At 32.0% G+C, this 15571-nt stretch overlaps 1 pseudogene; it reads right to left on the minus strand.

The window, feature by feature from the left end:
• Nucleotides 1–1271: 1271 nt before the first annotated feature.
• The window catches only part of LOC149545904 (DNA mismatch repair protein MSH2-like), a 52808-nt pseudogene continuing 38508 nt past the window's right edge, over nucleotides 1272–15571 (minus strand).

Consider the following 15571-nt stretch of genomic DNA (forward strand, 5'->3'; position numbering starts at 1 on the left):
AGTAGCTCAAGAGTTTCCTATAAAGCTGAAATCAAGACACGTAACTATTTGAATTTTGACTACAATACATGAATCCAATCTTATTTAGTGCTTGATCACAACATTTCTCCAAAGTAGAAAAATTAAAATAGGTAGCTTAGATAACATGAAAGCAAAAAAATTAGAAGGTATAGGCTGGGTGCACATATGGAAAAAATCAAAGTAAGCCCCAGTCTTTTATTCAACAGCCCAATCACTAAATTAGTCAATTCCAACTTCCACATATCAATGGATATTCACCATCAAAAGCATCATAGATTAGGAGAGGGGTAAGGTTGCAAGTATTTGTTAAGAAATCTTATCTGTCCACATTGAGGTGAGCATGTTATATTTATAGCCAATTCTTACACAAGATATGAGAAAATCCACAAAGTCTCTTGAAATCTGAGCTTAATTATAATTAACTATTATATAAATGTGTTATGAAAAAGATGTGTAAAAACCATACTTGTTGGACAATTATGTGTCTTGTCATGCCAAAAGCAAAAGGATAAATAATGACACTACGTACACGTTATAGCTATACATCTCTTTCACTAACAGCTATACATCCCTTCCACAAACAAGTCTCTGATGTCCATGACTTGCATTCAACATTTTTACATACCCATAGCAGTGTAATAAGCAACAACGCTAACAAATTAAATTTTTTTAAAAATAAATTATTATTCTCCAAGTGCAGCAATGAAGAGGTCTAATTCTTGCAACATAAAAAAATTAAGCTTGTAATTCTTGCAAACATATAGGTTTGTTGAAGAGGTGGTACTGAATCCTAAAGAAATATGAAGCATAGAGTTAAATACTTAAGTGTTAACATAGACTATCATTGTATGTTATCAAAGGTCTATGAGTTCAAGAACCAATTCATTCAAAACTTGTCTTACAACATTACTTGATATCCATACAAAATCATCCAACCAGCATTAAGAAAATTTCAAATCAATAATCACCTACAAAAATTTTAGTTTTCCTACAATAATACATTCTTTTTGGAAGATTCAATAAGCATGCAAAAGGAATAGCTTAGTCTAGCCATTATTATTTGAAGTAATAATGTAATCTTTAAGGACTTTAAATAAAAATAGTCAGGACTCAACAACGAGTGAAGGTATACAAGCTAAATCCATAAATATATTTTAAAAGAACACAATTTCAAAGAAAATTTTATTAATACTGTGTATAGAATTATTTCTCACAAAGATTAAATAGTAAATAAGGTAAAAAAAAATAGACTAATAAAGATTTACCTCGGTAAATTTTGTTGTTGTCTGTACCACATAGGTAACAAGTTTCCTTTGACTACTTGAATATTCATCTAATAACTTAATATATTGCACCCCAAGTCACTTAAGTTTTGCATTTGTGAATTTGACTCCATCCTTCCATGTTTGTAAGACTATATACTATGTATTCAACTTCTTTCGTACTTTTGGTTCCTCTTGTCCAAATTGTGTACCTTTGTCCAGTTTTAAAGCCTTGTCAACAAGAAGATCCAGATCATCTGCTACTTTATGATGTACTTTTTGAATTTGTTCTTCCACTTCATCTTGTTCACTCTTAAGTGTTGTCAGAATATGATCATAACCAACTGAGATCATGTACTCTCCATTGTCAAGTTGATTGAGATCAACAACCTCCACAAGTGTTGCAAACTTTCTCAAATGCTCTTCATCTATCCAAAGGTCAAAGGCATCCAAATATCTTTCCCTAATCAATAAAGAAAAGTCCCCTTGATATCGTTTGAGTGAATTTTTGATTATAGGAACCTGTATGCTTGTTTGTCACATGTACAATAAGTATAGTGAACAAAAACAATCCAAAAATAGTTTAAGTGCTTGAAAACCATAGTTCTCATCTTGTAAAAGATGTGATATCTGCTAACTACAAGCTTAGCATGATAGCTAAGAACAATCATAGATGAAAATATACACCATTTAATCAGTAAGTGCAATAGCACAACACACAAATAAATTTAGATACAAAGCAATGATCAACATTCATTCAAAAGCATGATGTCATTGTTGTGAAAGAAACACATAAATTCAATGCAAAAGTATCCATGTGATCATAGAAGAGAAAAAACACAAAGCATATTTATTGCAAATGCATGGTATAAAAAATCAAATACATTAAAATTTAAAGGTCCTTTCTTGATAGATCTTTACAATATCTTGTAGATTAGCCCTACCCTTCTCCACTTTCTGCACAAGTTAGTCAATATCTGCAATTCTTTTTCGATGAAGTCTTAAATCTTGGTGTAATGATGCATCCTCAACAAATGTTTGCACCATACCCAGTCTACAATTGATCTCTTCTACATATAAGAGAGGTTTCTTGAGCCACCTATTCAACAATCTCTTCCCCATGCTAGCAGTACATGTCTTGTTCATCAATCCAAATAAACTAAAGTTCTTGTTGACATATGTTTTACTTTCAAGAACATTCAATGCTCTTAAAGTTGTAGCATCCAGTTGCATAAATCTGCCTATGTTATAATGTTGAATGATAAACTTTCCATAATTATTGTCATCTACAAGAAAATCTGTGTAAGAGAGGAGGGCCCCCAAAGCTCTAGAAGTAGACTCTGAACTTGCAAATATGTCCTTCAATGACTCAACTGAACCTTTTACAAGGTGACGAAGATATTGATCAACATCCCTAGACTTGAAATCAGATTTCTTCTTTTCAGTTAAGAGAACATTACAACTTGCCAATACATCATGTAGGCATTGATTATTAGTGGAATTTCCACTACCTATAGGTAACAAGCATTCCCTACAACCAAGAGCTATCATAGCAGATTCCAGGTTTGAGTATTGGTTGTCATCAAGAAACTCGGTGATGCCTAAAGTTCTCTTTGTTAGGTCAACAAAGGCCATACCCACAAGGTAATCATTCTCATGAATAACATATTGAAGATCAATTATCATTGGTTTATCTTGCATGTCATTGCTAGCAAAGAGAATGTCCTCAAAATTGCCAAGCTTGCTAGGGGTTCCTATTTTTGCCAACCTCCAATTTGATCCACTTCCCTCAAAAAGCTCCATATTATGATCAGTCCTCTCTAACAACAAGTTTTTAATAATTGTTTCAAACATATTCTTACTAATGCTCACACTTGAGAGTGCATCATGTCCGTTACCCAACTAATGAAGAGTAGTTGTGCTATGGTAGTAAGCTTTTGCAATGAAGAGTGCATCATCCCCATGAGCAGTATAGTAATCTTGATATCATTAAATCTTTAGTCAGTTCTATAATCATCTTATCATCTATCAACTTGAATAACTCATATTTTGTGTTATTGGTAGAGGTTTGTGACTACTCTTCTTTCATATCCCTTATATCTCTGTGTGCCCCCATCATTTGATAATATATGATAGAGTGTTGAATCTTATATGATGCCTGGGTGAATAGATGACTTCATATCTTAAAGTGTTATATCACAACCTCCATCAGCCAATGACTATTTTATATGCGACTCTTGATTTGAGTCAAAGTGCAATATTTTGATACTTTTCCAGTAATCAATAACTGTTTATTGGACCCTCACCAATATTTAGTTGATATATAGTCGAATTGTTTCCATTGAATACTTATTGGTTTCCTTTCCACTCACTGCCTTCTTCAAATGGGATGTTAGCATACTTTACTATTGCAATGTCCCCTATTGAGACTTTTACTGACTTACTCTGCTATTCACAACTAGGGTTTAGATCCCACTCACAACTAGGGTTTAGATCCCACTCAGATATAACGATATAAAAATTTCCTTACTAGGAGAGTGCCAATTCCTAATGATCAACTTTCATCATTATGCATTTGAATTACATTAAGTAATAATTGATGATTCATAATACATTTTCAACCATTCAATTCCTTGTTGTACTCTTCATCACTAACCTTGAGAAAGATGGGGAATTACTTGTCCGCAAGCCTTGGAAACCATTTTTGAGTAGGCTCCCTCAAAGGATTTGTGGCACATATAACTAATACCTATCATGAGGCTACCTCCTCAATGATTAATTGCTTGGCTATTCAAGGGACTATAGGGAAGATAATTTCTAATGAGGAATAGGTAGTTGATAATTGGATGAACCTTGTGGTATGCTTTTGGGTTTAGTTTGAAGTAGAAATGGTAAACTTCACCCAATTGGGTTTAGCATGGGATGAACCTAATCCCCTTCCCAAGTATCTATTGGTGCCAAGACCAAGGAAAGGAATGAGACCCATAGTGTAGTGCACAATGGACTAACAATCCCTCCTTTAGGATACACATGGGCGGGGAATGATTAGTCATTATATGTGAACTAGTCACTATTGTCTTGTGATTCACATGTGAGTAGGTCACTATAGTCTTTGCAATGTATGTTGGAGCTACTTACTATGTATGTGATGTATGGAAAGCTAATTAACTTGTGTACCTATGATGTGTATGAGCAAGTTTTTGTATATGAGACAGTTGCTCATTATAATCATGATGTGTGTGATTTTTGATATGGGGTTGAGGTTGTTCAAAGCAAATGTCAAATGACTATTCCAAACTAGAACACTAAGGAGGGCTATAATTACCTATTTACAAAATAGCTAAGACCAAAGATAAAACATCTATTCAAGGATTGTTCGTACGGTGGCTTGTAGACTACAACACCATCTATTGTCATATGGGAGTTATGGTAGGAGAGAAATAGATGCATTTTTAAAAATAAAAGGATAGGATAGGAACAACTTACCAACAAGATGGAGGCTACCATTATAAGGATTGTGAATAATAGAATATTGAATATGCAAAAAGTGGTAGAAAAGATGACTTATTGGGATGAGAAGATGAGAGGTAAATGGATTTGGGTTTTGTGATTCCTTGGTATGTTAGTTTGAGCTTCACTTGGTTTCAAGAATACTATATAATATTCTCTACTTAACAAGGCCAACCACGTAAAATTGGAAGCTCATTTGGCCTCACCCCCCTCCCCCTAACATCAATCTAAATTACCCATTATCATCTAATTGCATACTTCATTCATTCATTTGTCTATTTATGAACTATAACATCCAATCAGTAAAATCATGTAACATTCATTAATATGATACAAAATTCATTAATACACAATACTAATCAAGACTTCATTCATTCATTCATCTATTTATGAACTATAACATCCAATCAGTAAAATCATGTAACATTCATTAATATGATATAAAATTCATTAATACACAATAATAATCAAGACTTCATTAACACATAACAATATTCATTAACATAAAATAAAAATCAATATTAATACACAACATTTATAGATAATTACTTAAAACAAAGTTCTTTCATTATCCAACAAGGTTTATCAAAGACCATTTTGAAAACATCATTTCTTCTTCTTTTTTTTCTTATCTCTGTTAAGAAAAAGGGTAATAGGAGCAGCAATATCTTCCTCATTGTCCTCCTCTTGTGGCACATGTAATGTGAAATTATGATGGCTCCTCCTCTTTGGAGGAATAGGAGGCTGCTGCACTAAAGGGGGCTCTGTTGCAAGAACAAGTAAATGGGTTAAACTGGCATACTCTTTTTCTTTTTTTAACTATTAAAAGTCTATAATTAAGTACTAGTACAACATAACATGCATTTTTCTTACCTGAAAATGCCACATCATGTACATTAACATTTTGATCCACCGCCATGTCAACATGCTAAAAAATTGGAACATGATCCACTCCTTCACCATGATGTTCAACATGCTCTAAAATATTCAAAAAAAGAATACACATCAAATTGCAATTGAAGATGTTAAATTTTATTCATAATTGCATAATTAATTTCCAATAGAAAATTAATACCTCCACCACTATAATTCACATCATAGCCTTCATTACGAGAAGGTTCTATGATAGGATATGAAGGCTACAACAAAATGTTATGCGCATTGTTATGCAATCAATTTATGTTCAAAACTAGCACCAAAAAAGAATTTTCTCAACTATTCAATTTCATTTACTTTTCATTTGACCAATTTACCTGTGTCTCATTTGGTGCACCAGATTCTTGGGTAAGGCTTTCAGATTCTTGGCATAGGCATGCAACCACAACTTTATAGCCTTCCTTCAAGGCAAATTTTCTATCTTCATATGTGAGCTCCACATTGAATTATGTGCCTTATATTTTTTGCTTAACATTGTCAATTTTCCATGTATGGTTTCATTAAATAAAATTGTTTGCAACATTATATAAAAGAAATATATATGAAATTTCATTGCTGCTACTTACAAGTCGAGACTAAAGATTCATATAGCCACCAAAGCCAAGTTTGTGTTGGCCAACTTTTTCTAGTCTCGATTTCATAGCCACGGATGTGTCTTGTAGTCTATGAACAGTTTCAAACATGTTAGATTATATATTTACAAAGATCACTAATTAGTGCATAATTAAAATGTACTTAATACTATCATGAGATACCTTCGTTTTCCCTGTGCTGGTTCATTTTCTCTATTTTCACATAGCCTTTTCTCCTTTGCATCTTCTATTATTTCATTCCACTCCATCAATGGAATCATAGGAGGACACTCGTACTTTGGGTTCTCCATAAGACCCCTTCTATATTGATCCCTCATAGTCTTTATATGCCTTGATGCTCTTTTCAGAAGTAGGCCGATGTCAATATTTTTTTTTTCCAAATAAGTCCTCAAAAAATTTAATCAGCTAAATTTTTAATTCAGAAGCCTGTAAATTCCACCTTTAAAAAAAAAATTAAATTGTTAGATCAATAACTTTAATATAGTATAATAAATGGAAGAAAAGAAAAATTATGTAGCAATGATATGAAACTACATACCTTTTACATATGGTGGGTCCAAATAGCCTCAATGTCATATCAAAAAGATGGTCAAAGAAAAAATTATTACCTAAAAAAGCATAAAGGGGTTATCAGTCCAAAATGAGTTATGTATAAGTAAACTAAATTTACACTTTAAATAATAACAATTTTAAAGCACCTGGAAGCTTTTGTAATTTAAACAAAAACATGGTTTTCTTGTTCAACAATAATGTCCCTTCAAATGAATCAATACTAGTCACATGGATTGCTCCAGAAAATGGATCAACTTTAATAGTAGTACTCTTTGTTGCTCTATCAACTGAAGGTCTATCTATTAGTGCACAAAATAGGTACATGAGTACAAAATCCACCTAACAAAAAAAAATGCATGATTAGCACATTATGCAATATAGCAATACAAGGTTTTACTAGTTGTACTGGGCATAGATGAGGATGTTTGCATGCTCCTTCTAGCCAACAATGAACAAGGCAATATTGGACCATCAACTGAAGGAGGCGTTTGCACTTCATCATGAGCTGAAGAATACAATATTGTTAGAAAAGACTTTTGCAATGGATAAAGATAAAATGGGATACTAGCGAGAAGCATCCAAAAAAAAGAGTTAAGTGTTATAATGTTGATGAAAAAAATCAAAGAAAGTGTTACTTACATGAAGGTTGTGCACTACAACCCTCACCATGTTCACCATGTGATGTCACAACTATCACATATTTCTATATAAGAACACATAACATTTTAGATCATGATCCATAAGATACTATAAAATATTAATATCTATTGAGCTTCTAATATTGCTTTAGATTAATTACTGCTTACTTTCAAAGATTGGACCCTACAGTCCAATTCTTTTTTTAGTGCCTCTTTCTCCTCGCTTGTGTCATAGTTGATGATAATGTTAACAATTTAATCAGTGTATCTTTGTTTGAGTTGTTGGCCCATGAACATGGGGTCAGCACTAAAGGTGATGTCATGTAGAAATGATGCCCATATTTTAGATTGCATTTGATATGTTGTCATTCTAACTTTTTCTTATCATTTGTGACATCAATATCAGTAAAATTTCATCAAAATAACTCCAAATCCATAAATAAAAGAACATAATAATACAACAATTGTTTCTATATAACAATAAAAATTACAATAATTAATATTTACCTCTACTAAAGGTGTCTGAGTTAGTGCAGCCCCCCCTGTGCATGATGGTCTACCCATGTTTCCATGTGAAAAGATTACTAATTCTTAGAAATCAGTAGTGAAATGAAAGTATTTGACATGTTATACTTAATGTTTGTATCTGCACATATGGTTTTGAAAGAAAAATTTATCTGTATATGATAATAAAAATTACAGTAATTAATGTTTACCTCCACTGAAGGTGTGTGAAATGGTGGATCTCTACCTATACATGGTGGTCTACCCATGTTGCCCTATGAAAAAGACTGGTAATTCTTAAAAATCAGCAGCAAAATCAAAGTATTTGACATGTTGTACTTAATGTTTGTATCTGCACATATGGTTTTGAAAGAACATAGTAATACGACATTTTTTCCTATATAATTTGAACAATTACAATAATTAAGGTTTACCTCTATTGAAGAAGGTGTGTGAGATGGTGCATCCCTGCTTATGCAACGTGGTGGTCTATCCATGTTGCCCTGTGAAAAAGAATAAACAACAAAATGAAAGTAATAGACTTACCAAAAAAATAATATTAATAATAAAGTAGATTGTATATGTAAATCATTTATCTTAAGTTAGCCAAAAATTTGGTGTAACTAATGTATATATGTAAAAAAAAATTTGACATGTTCTACTTAATGTTAATATCTGCACATATGGTTTTGAAAGAAAAGTTTGGTCATACATGACCCCATCATAGTTGACATTGATCGTGCCTAGATAGACATTTCATTGATCATAATCTTCATCCATGTCATCATCATCATCATCATACTTGTCACTTTGATCATCATCATCACCACCACCATCTTCATTGCCATCATCATCATCTTCATCATCATCATCATCATGACCATCATCGCCATCTTCATCAACATGATCATGATCATCATCATAATCATAATCATCACGATTACCATTAGCATGACCAAAATCATCACCATCTTCTTCTTCATCATTGGGTAACACTCCTTCATGAATTATCATTTTCTTCATCTTCTGCTTCTCCAGTATCTTCTTCTTCCATCACATTATACTTTACCGACGTTCCTCTTGGATCATCTCTAACAACAAATGATCAACCTGGTTTGTGTGAACGCCAAAGTAAAACACTTGCTCGCATTGGCTCGAAAGAACACAGGGCTAATCTCCAACTAGCTCAAATGACCTTGTATTAATCATTGTAAATTCAGAATCATGTTCAATAACAATCCTATCATGATCATTTTGATTAAGTTGTAGCCTGAACCATTTGGCGACAAATAGAACTATTTTTAATGAACAAAATTTGCACTCAATTATATCATTTAAAATGCCATAGTATCAATTTTTAAATTTTTGAGAATGTTTTTCAGTTCTAGATGAAATATTGGTAACCATGAAGATTGCACTTATCCCAAAATCATACATTTTCTTCGTTTTGTCTGACTTTTTAATGTGAAATTTATATCCATGGTAGTACATAGCTTTGTGGTATTGGACCTACAATTTTTCAAACATGTCAAGATTATTTGCATCGATCTGTGAGTTGATATTAAACTTATGGCTCATTATTAGTAATCTTCTATGTACCTTTGTATCTCTTAAGCCATATACCAGATCAAGTACCATTGGTGTAATGTTGGGATCTCCATTACAATGAGCTTCTTTAACCAATGATGTAACACTATCCCATGTTAATGAGCAACCATTTTCTTGAGACTGTTCAATCCATACCATCATCCAATCAAGATTGTTTGTAATATACAAATGTAGTGCATCCCACTCATGACTAGCTATAAAGAAAACAATTAGACTAGTTAGAAACAACTTATATTGATGATGGATAAGAATTAATAAACTAAAAAAAAACAACTTATAATTACCTATCAATCTCCTCAATATACCATTCCCTATCAGGTACTCTCCTTCGAATTTTTCATTCGAGCTGGCATCCCAAATGCGATCTACATGGATATTTGTTGCAAACTTTGGAAGATATTCACTAATGTAGAGCATGGTCTGGTAAACTATATATCCCTCTACCATAGAACCCTCAAGATGTTCTCTTTGTCAAACCAAGCCTTTCATAAATTTCAAGTGTCTCTCAACCATCCACATTGACCTAGTTTGTACAAGTCCACACAATTCAATCTCCTCAACTTGATGTATGAGGTAGTGTTCTTGAGCATTGAAAAAGGTTGAAGGTAGACACTTTTACATTTCACACATAAGTTGTGAAATTTTTCTCTTCCAATATTTAATATCTTTTTTATCAATTTCTTTAGATGATAACCACCTAAAACAGATTCAACACACACGAATATATAAATGAGATTTCAGATAAAATTATACAATAGATTTTAGATAAAATTATACAAATCTAAGAAAAAACACTTCTAACCTCATGTATTTTTCAAGGTTGTATATAACTTGTTTAATATTGTTACCAAACTAGTGTGGGAGGGATAGAGGTAGGACGTACTACAATCATTAAAAAATGATCATTTCAATATATTATTAAATAATGCAATAGGTAGTACATTTAATTTTAGAAATATATTGTAAATAGAGAATATGATTTACCTTGATTAAGGTATGTGTTTTTAACCTTGGCTCAAAATCACCTATCTTTGATAGAAGGGTGCTTATATTTGCAGCAAATCCTATTAGAAATTTTCTTTTTTTTATGACTTCTTTTAATGCATCACTTTGTTGCTCCATTGACAACCGAGGAAGGGAACTTGTATTTATGCGGTCTCCATTGCTATTTGATTCAATGAGATCTCTTAGTGCATGATTGGATTCATGAATATCAGTAAAAATTTTGGCAATTTTTTCTCTATCATGCCTTCCATCCAATATTTTCCATAGTGTCTCTGTTACATTCTGTACAATATACATAGCATCAAATAAATGCACAATTGGGAGATCCTTGTAGTACGGTAACCTACTAAATTGAGTAGGATAACTTTTCATTCCTCTAAGAAGTTGGTCATTGATGCCTTGACAATCTTCCCCAATATCAATTACATCATTAGTAAATATAAGACAATATCAAAATACAAATTTTAAATTTTGAACAACAAACTGGATATTACCTAGACAATTTAGTCGATTGTATTCCAACTTCCATAAATGAGGTGGCAGTCTTCATGGCCTTGATGATGTCTCTTATTTCCCATTAAAAAGATATTTTTTGGTAATTTGATACTTATAATTATTGTGGAGAAAGTTCCTAAACTCATCGAACACCTACTTTCCTAAACTTCTTGAATGACAAGATTTCATCTTTGGACCACAAACTGAACATTCAAATTTTCTCTTTGTCTATAAACCTAAAAGATCATGTACAATTATCATGCGCATCTTAAGCATACAATAAGTAATATGTAAATATTATAACAGACCAAAAATATGTGATCTTAACAATATAACATACCACAAAAATGAGTTAGCCTAGGGGCACCATGTATTGTCCATACAAACATTGCATGGAATTTAAATTGTTGATGTCCTATTGGTCTAGAGATGTCATACATAGTGATGTCATTCCATAACTTCAACAAATCGTCAATTAGGGGCTCAATATACACGTTCATATCTTTAACTTGGTACTTACCTAGTAATTGAATGAACATAAATATTACATAATTATTATGACCATTTTCATGCATTGTTTATAAATTAAGTTAGAAAAATATTAAATGAAAAAATACCTGGCATAATCATTGACAAAATTATGTGCACCCTCTTTATGGACATCCAAGGAGTAATGTTATTATTAATAACAAAAACATGCCACACTGAGCAAATAGATCTCATATCTCCAAATGGATTGACACCGTCCGCTGCTAATGAAAGCTTCAGATCATGAGATTTTTCTTTAAAGTGTGACCATGTTTCTTCTATCTCTTTAAATGCAGAACCATCCATAAGCATTCGCATAATGTCATCTTGACTTCTATTGTGTGCATAGTAATCCATAAATTGTGTCAAGCTAGTGTACTTGAATAATCATTGAAGATGTGGAATAATGGGAATGTACTAAAGAACCTTGTGAGGCACTTTTTTTGTTATTTGATCCGACTGATATCTAATAATATGAAAATCAAGGCATTCTATTACAAATTCATAGTTTTTATGATATAGAATGTGATCATTGGGACATGCATGTATTGTTTGATACTTCATTCCAATCTGATTCATAATGGTAGATAATTCTCAATATGAACAAGGAAAAATGTTTGATGGTGGTAACAAAAACTCACCTATCAACTTACAACAATAAATATTCATTATTAATATAATAAATAGTAATTGTATGCTAATATTGAAGATGAAAAAAATGGCATACCTTAGCATATGTAACATTGCTACATTGGATAAACCATTCATAACCTTTAAGTTCACCAACAACACTATAGCTGAGAGAAGAGTTCTTTGGGAGCCTTTGTACAGAGGCTCACGTGCCTTCTCAAGTAAAGGTATATCAAGACCATCTTCATCATCATTATTAGATGCACTAATACCATCATTATGAGCCTCTTCATTACTTGCTCCAATACCATCTTCTTCAATCATTTCCTCTGGCACATTATTATCTTCTTCCATGGGAGTGTTATCCTCATCTTGGATATTCACACCTCCATGTTCCTCCAGTAAGAAATCCACATTCAGCAATGGACAAAAATCATGACCACATTCAATGTGATCATGTTGCCTACAATGTCTCTACACTGTTATAGTGATTAAATTTCTTCGATTCTTTAAGCCCTTACACTTTTCTCAAATTTTCTTCAGAACTGAGACCACAATGTAGCCATTGTCTCATTATTTTTTTTTGGGTTCATGTTGTTAGGCGTGGTCTTTCTTCACAGGAAAATATATCTGCAAATAAATTGGACATGTTGTACTTAATGTTCATATCAGCACATATGGTTTTGAAAGAAAAATTTGATCTAACTAATGTGTATATTATCTATAAAATAATTGAACATGTACTTAATGTTTATATCTATACATATGTTTTTGAAAAAAAAATTTGGTGTAACTAATGTGTTCTATGATTGTAACAAAACTTCTGCATTATAATACAATGAATTTTTTGCAATTTTGAGTGCAATTTCCTGGGTCTCTAATGATCCAAAACATAAAAAGATAGTAAACATATGGATACAAATGGTTTGAGCACAAACCAATGAGATATTTTACAAATATTGTGTGAAGAAGTGCTCAAAGGTTTTCAAAAGAGTGCTTAACTATGAATGTTGTTACATGTGTTTCATCAAGTGTTTAACTACTTAATGCACTAAGACCCACTTAAAGGTACCGAAGAATAATGTTTGGGGTGAAATGTTATTTCACAAAGGCATATTTGGTGCAAATAGATCTTGAAGACCTTAGAAGGTAAAATAAAATGTTTTCGAAACTATGCATTCTACTTGGCATTTGCTAATAACAATAGTTATAAGAAAGATCTCTTTTTTCACTATTTTATGAAATTCTACATAAATATCCTTAGTATTTTGTTATTCTTCACTTTCTAAGTTGGATCAGATAGATTGTTAAAGATGTGACTCCATGTAACATGAGTGTTGTTTGCAACCTCCATAATTTCAGTACACATTAAACTACCAAGCACTCTTTGCATGGAGATGAGGCAAGATACTAAACATGGATTCTTTCCTTATTAATGATACTTTGTTAAATTTTTGTGTGGCCATAGGTGTGCACATAATTAATATAAGATGTTACAAATGCCAATGTGAACTCTAAGGCATACAAAATCAAAAAGTAACAATCATTTATGCTCAGGCAATTCGTGATAACTAATACTTTAATATACAAAATGCAGTAAGAAAAAATACCAATGCCACAAAACAAAGACCTATTTTTAACAACTAAAAGACTATAAGCCAAACAACAAAAAATGAATACACAAAGGAAGTGCATCATAGGCAACATAAACTAATGCAAAGAAAAAAACTTTAACCTTGTTATCAATGCCCAATCATAATAGGTATTTGTAGTGTTCCTACAGTATACTCTATGATTGATAATGCATATGAATATGAAAATTATTTCTAGATGAAAATCAAATTTCTTTAAAATATCTTACAGTCTAGGGTGAATTTTCTCAGATGAAACAAGCTAAACTTTCAAAATGTGCTCAAACAAAAGATAATTGTACATGCAATCTACTACAATTTCAAGCACACCATCATTACATGGAAAGAAGCCAAAAATACATGAGAATATAATATTAATAACATAATGTTATGTCTATCTCAAGTAAGATAAATTCACTTGCCTCAAGAGACTTGAAATCAATGAAACCATAGTGTCTTCTACTTATAACTTCTTAAAATAATTTTATATTATAACTTAACCACTAGAAATGTTCCCAACACCACATGAGATTAGGCTACACTAATATGTACTTTGTTTAAATGTCTCAACATAAACAGTAGTAAGACTCTATATATTGTTAGCAATTTTTTGTAGTCCATTGATTATAATTGGAACTTGCAGAATTTAGTATTTCCTTGAGTTCCATTTTTTTGAAGGAGTTATTGTTATAGTACTTGAAGATAGGTTAGGGGTATACATGTAATTTTAATTCAATTAGTGCATGGACTTGAAATTCATAATTATATACCAATTCAAGTATTCTTTCATAGACTATGATGTAGTAGACTAGTGGCCAGATAACCCTAACAACTATTTTTTCTTTTATACATTGATTAGCTTCTTTTATTTAAACAAGAATTTCTTTTCTTTTTTTTACTGAAAATGAGTAAAATGCAGAGAGAAGTAGTTGAAGCATTATTCAGGAGCTTCCAAAATTCCACATGAAGGTAGTGCCTACAAACTATAGTGAGTGCCCCATTTGCCTTGAGGAGTTCTGTGTAGGAAATGAGGTATGTTGTTTAAGATTGTTATAAATAATTGTGTTACAGTTTGTTAAGGGAAACTTGGTTCATATATTTAACACTTGGTTGTGTTTTAATGATAATTAACCTCTCTAATTACAGGTCTGTGGGCTACCCTGTGCACATAACTTCCATGTTGAATGTATTGATTGATGGTTGCACCTTAGCATAAAATGTCCTCGTTGTTGTCCCTCTGTTTTTCCCAACCTGGACCTTAGTGCCTCAGAAAATGCCCAACGTTCTCAAACTAGAGACTCTAGTAGATCTTTGTAGGCATTTGTAAATGCCCAATCTTCTCAAACTGGAGACTCTGGTAGATTTCTCTTTCTTTGCAAATGTGGTAATGTTTAGGTGGTTAATCTAATTTTTTTCATCTTCATAAGAATGCATATTTCATCTTCATTATTCTTAGGTAAGAGTATATAAAATTACATATAAGTATTATAAAAGTTAGTCAATTAAAGATAAAAGACTAATGCAATAATAAAATAATAGTTAATAGTTCAAGGCGGACCAACTTCTGTCATTGTATAAAAACATTTGGTCTTGAGTACCAAATTTATTGTTTTTAATAACACTCTTTCTCCATCTTTGTAAAACAATTGTTCATTTTC

The sequence above is a fragment of the Cupressus sempervirens genome, chromosome 7 (genome assembly GCF_028749045.1).
Source record: "Cupressus sempervirens isolate cs-2001-9-10 chromosome 7, ASM2874904v1, whole genome shotgun sequence".
In the NCBI taxonomy this organism is placed as follows: Eukaryota; Viridiplantae; Streptophyta; class Pinopsida; order Cupressales; family Cupressaceae; genus Cupressus; species Cupressus sempervirens.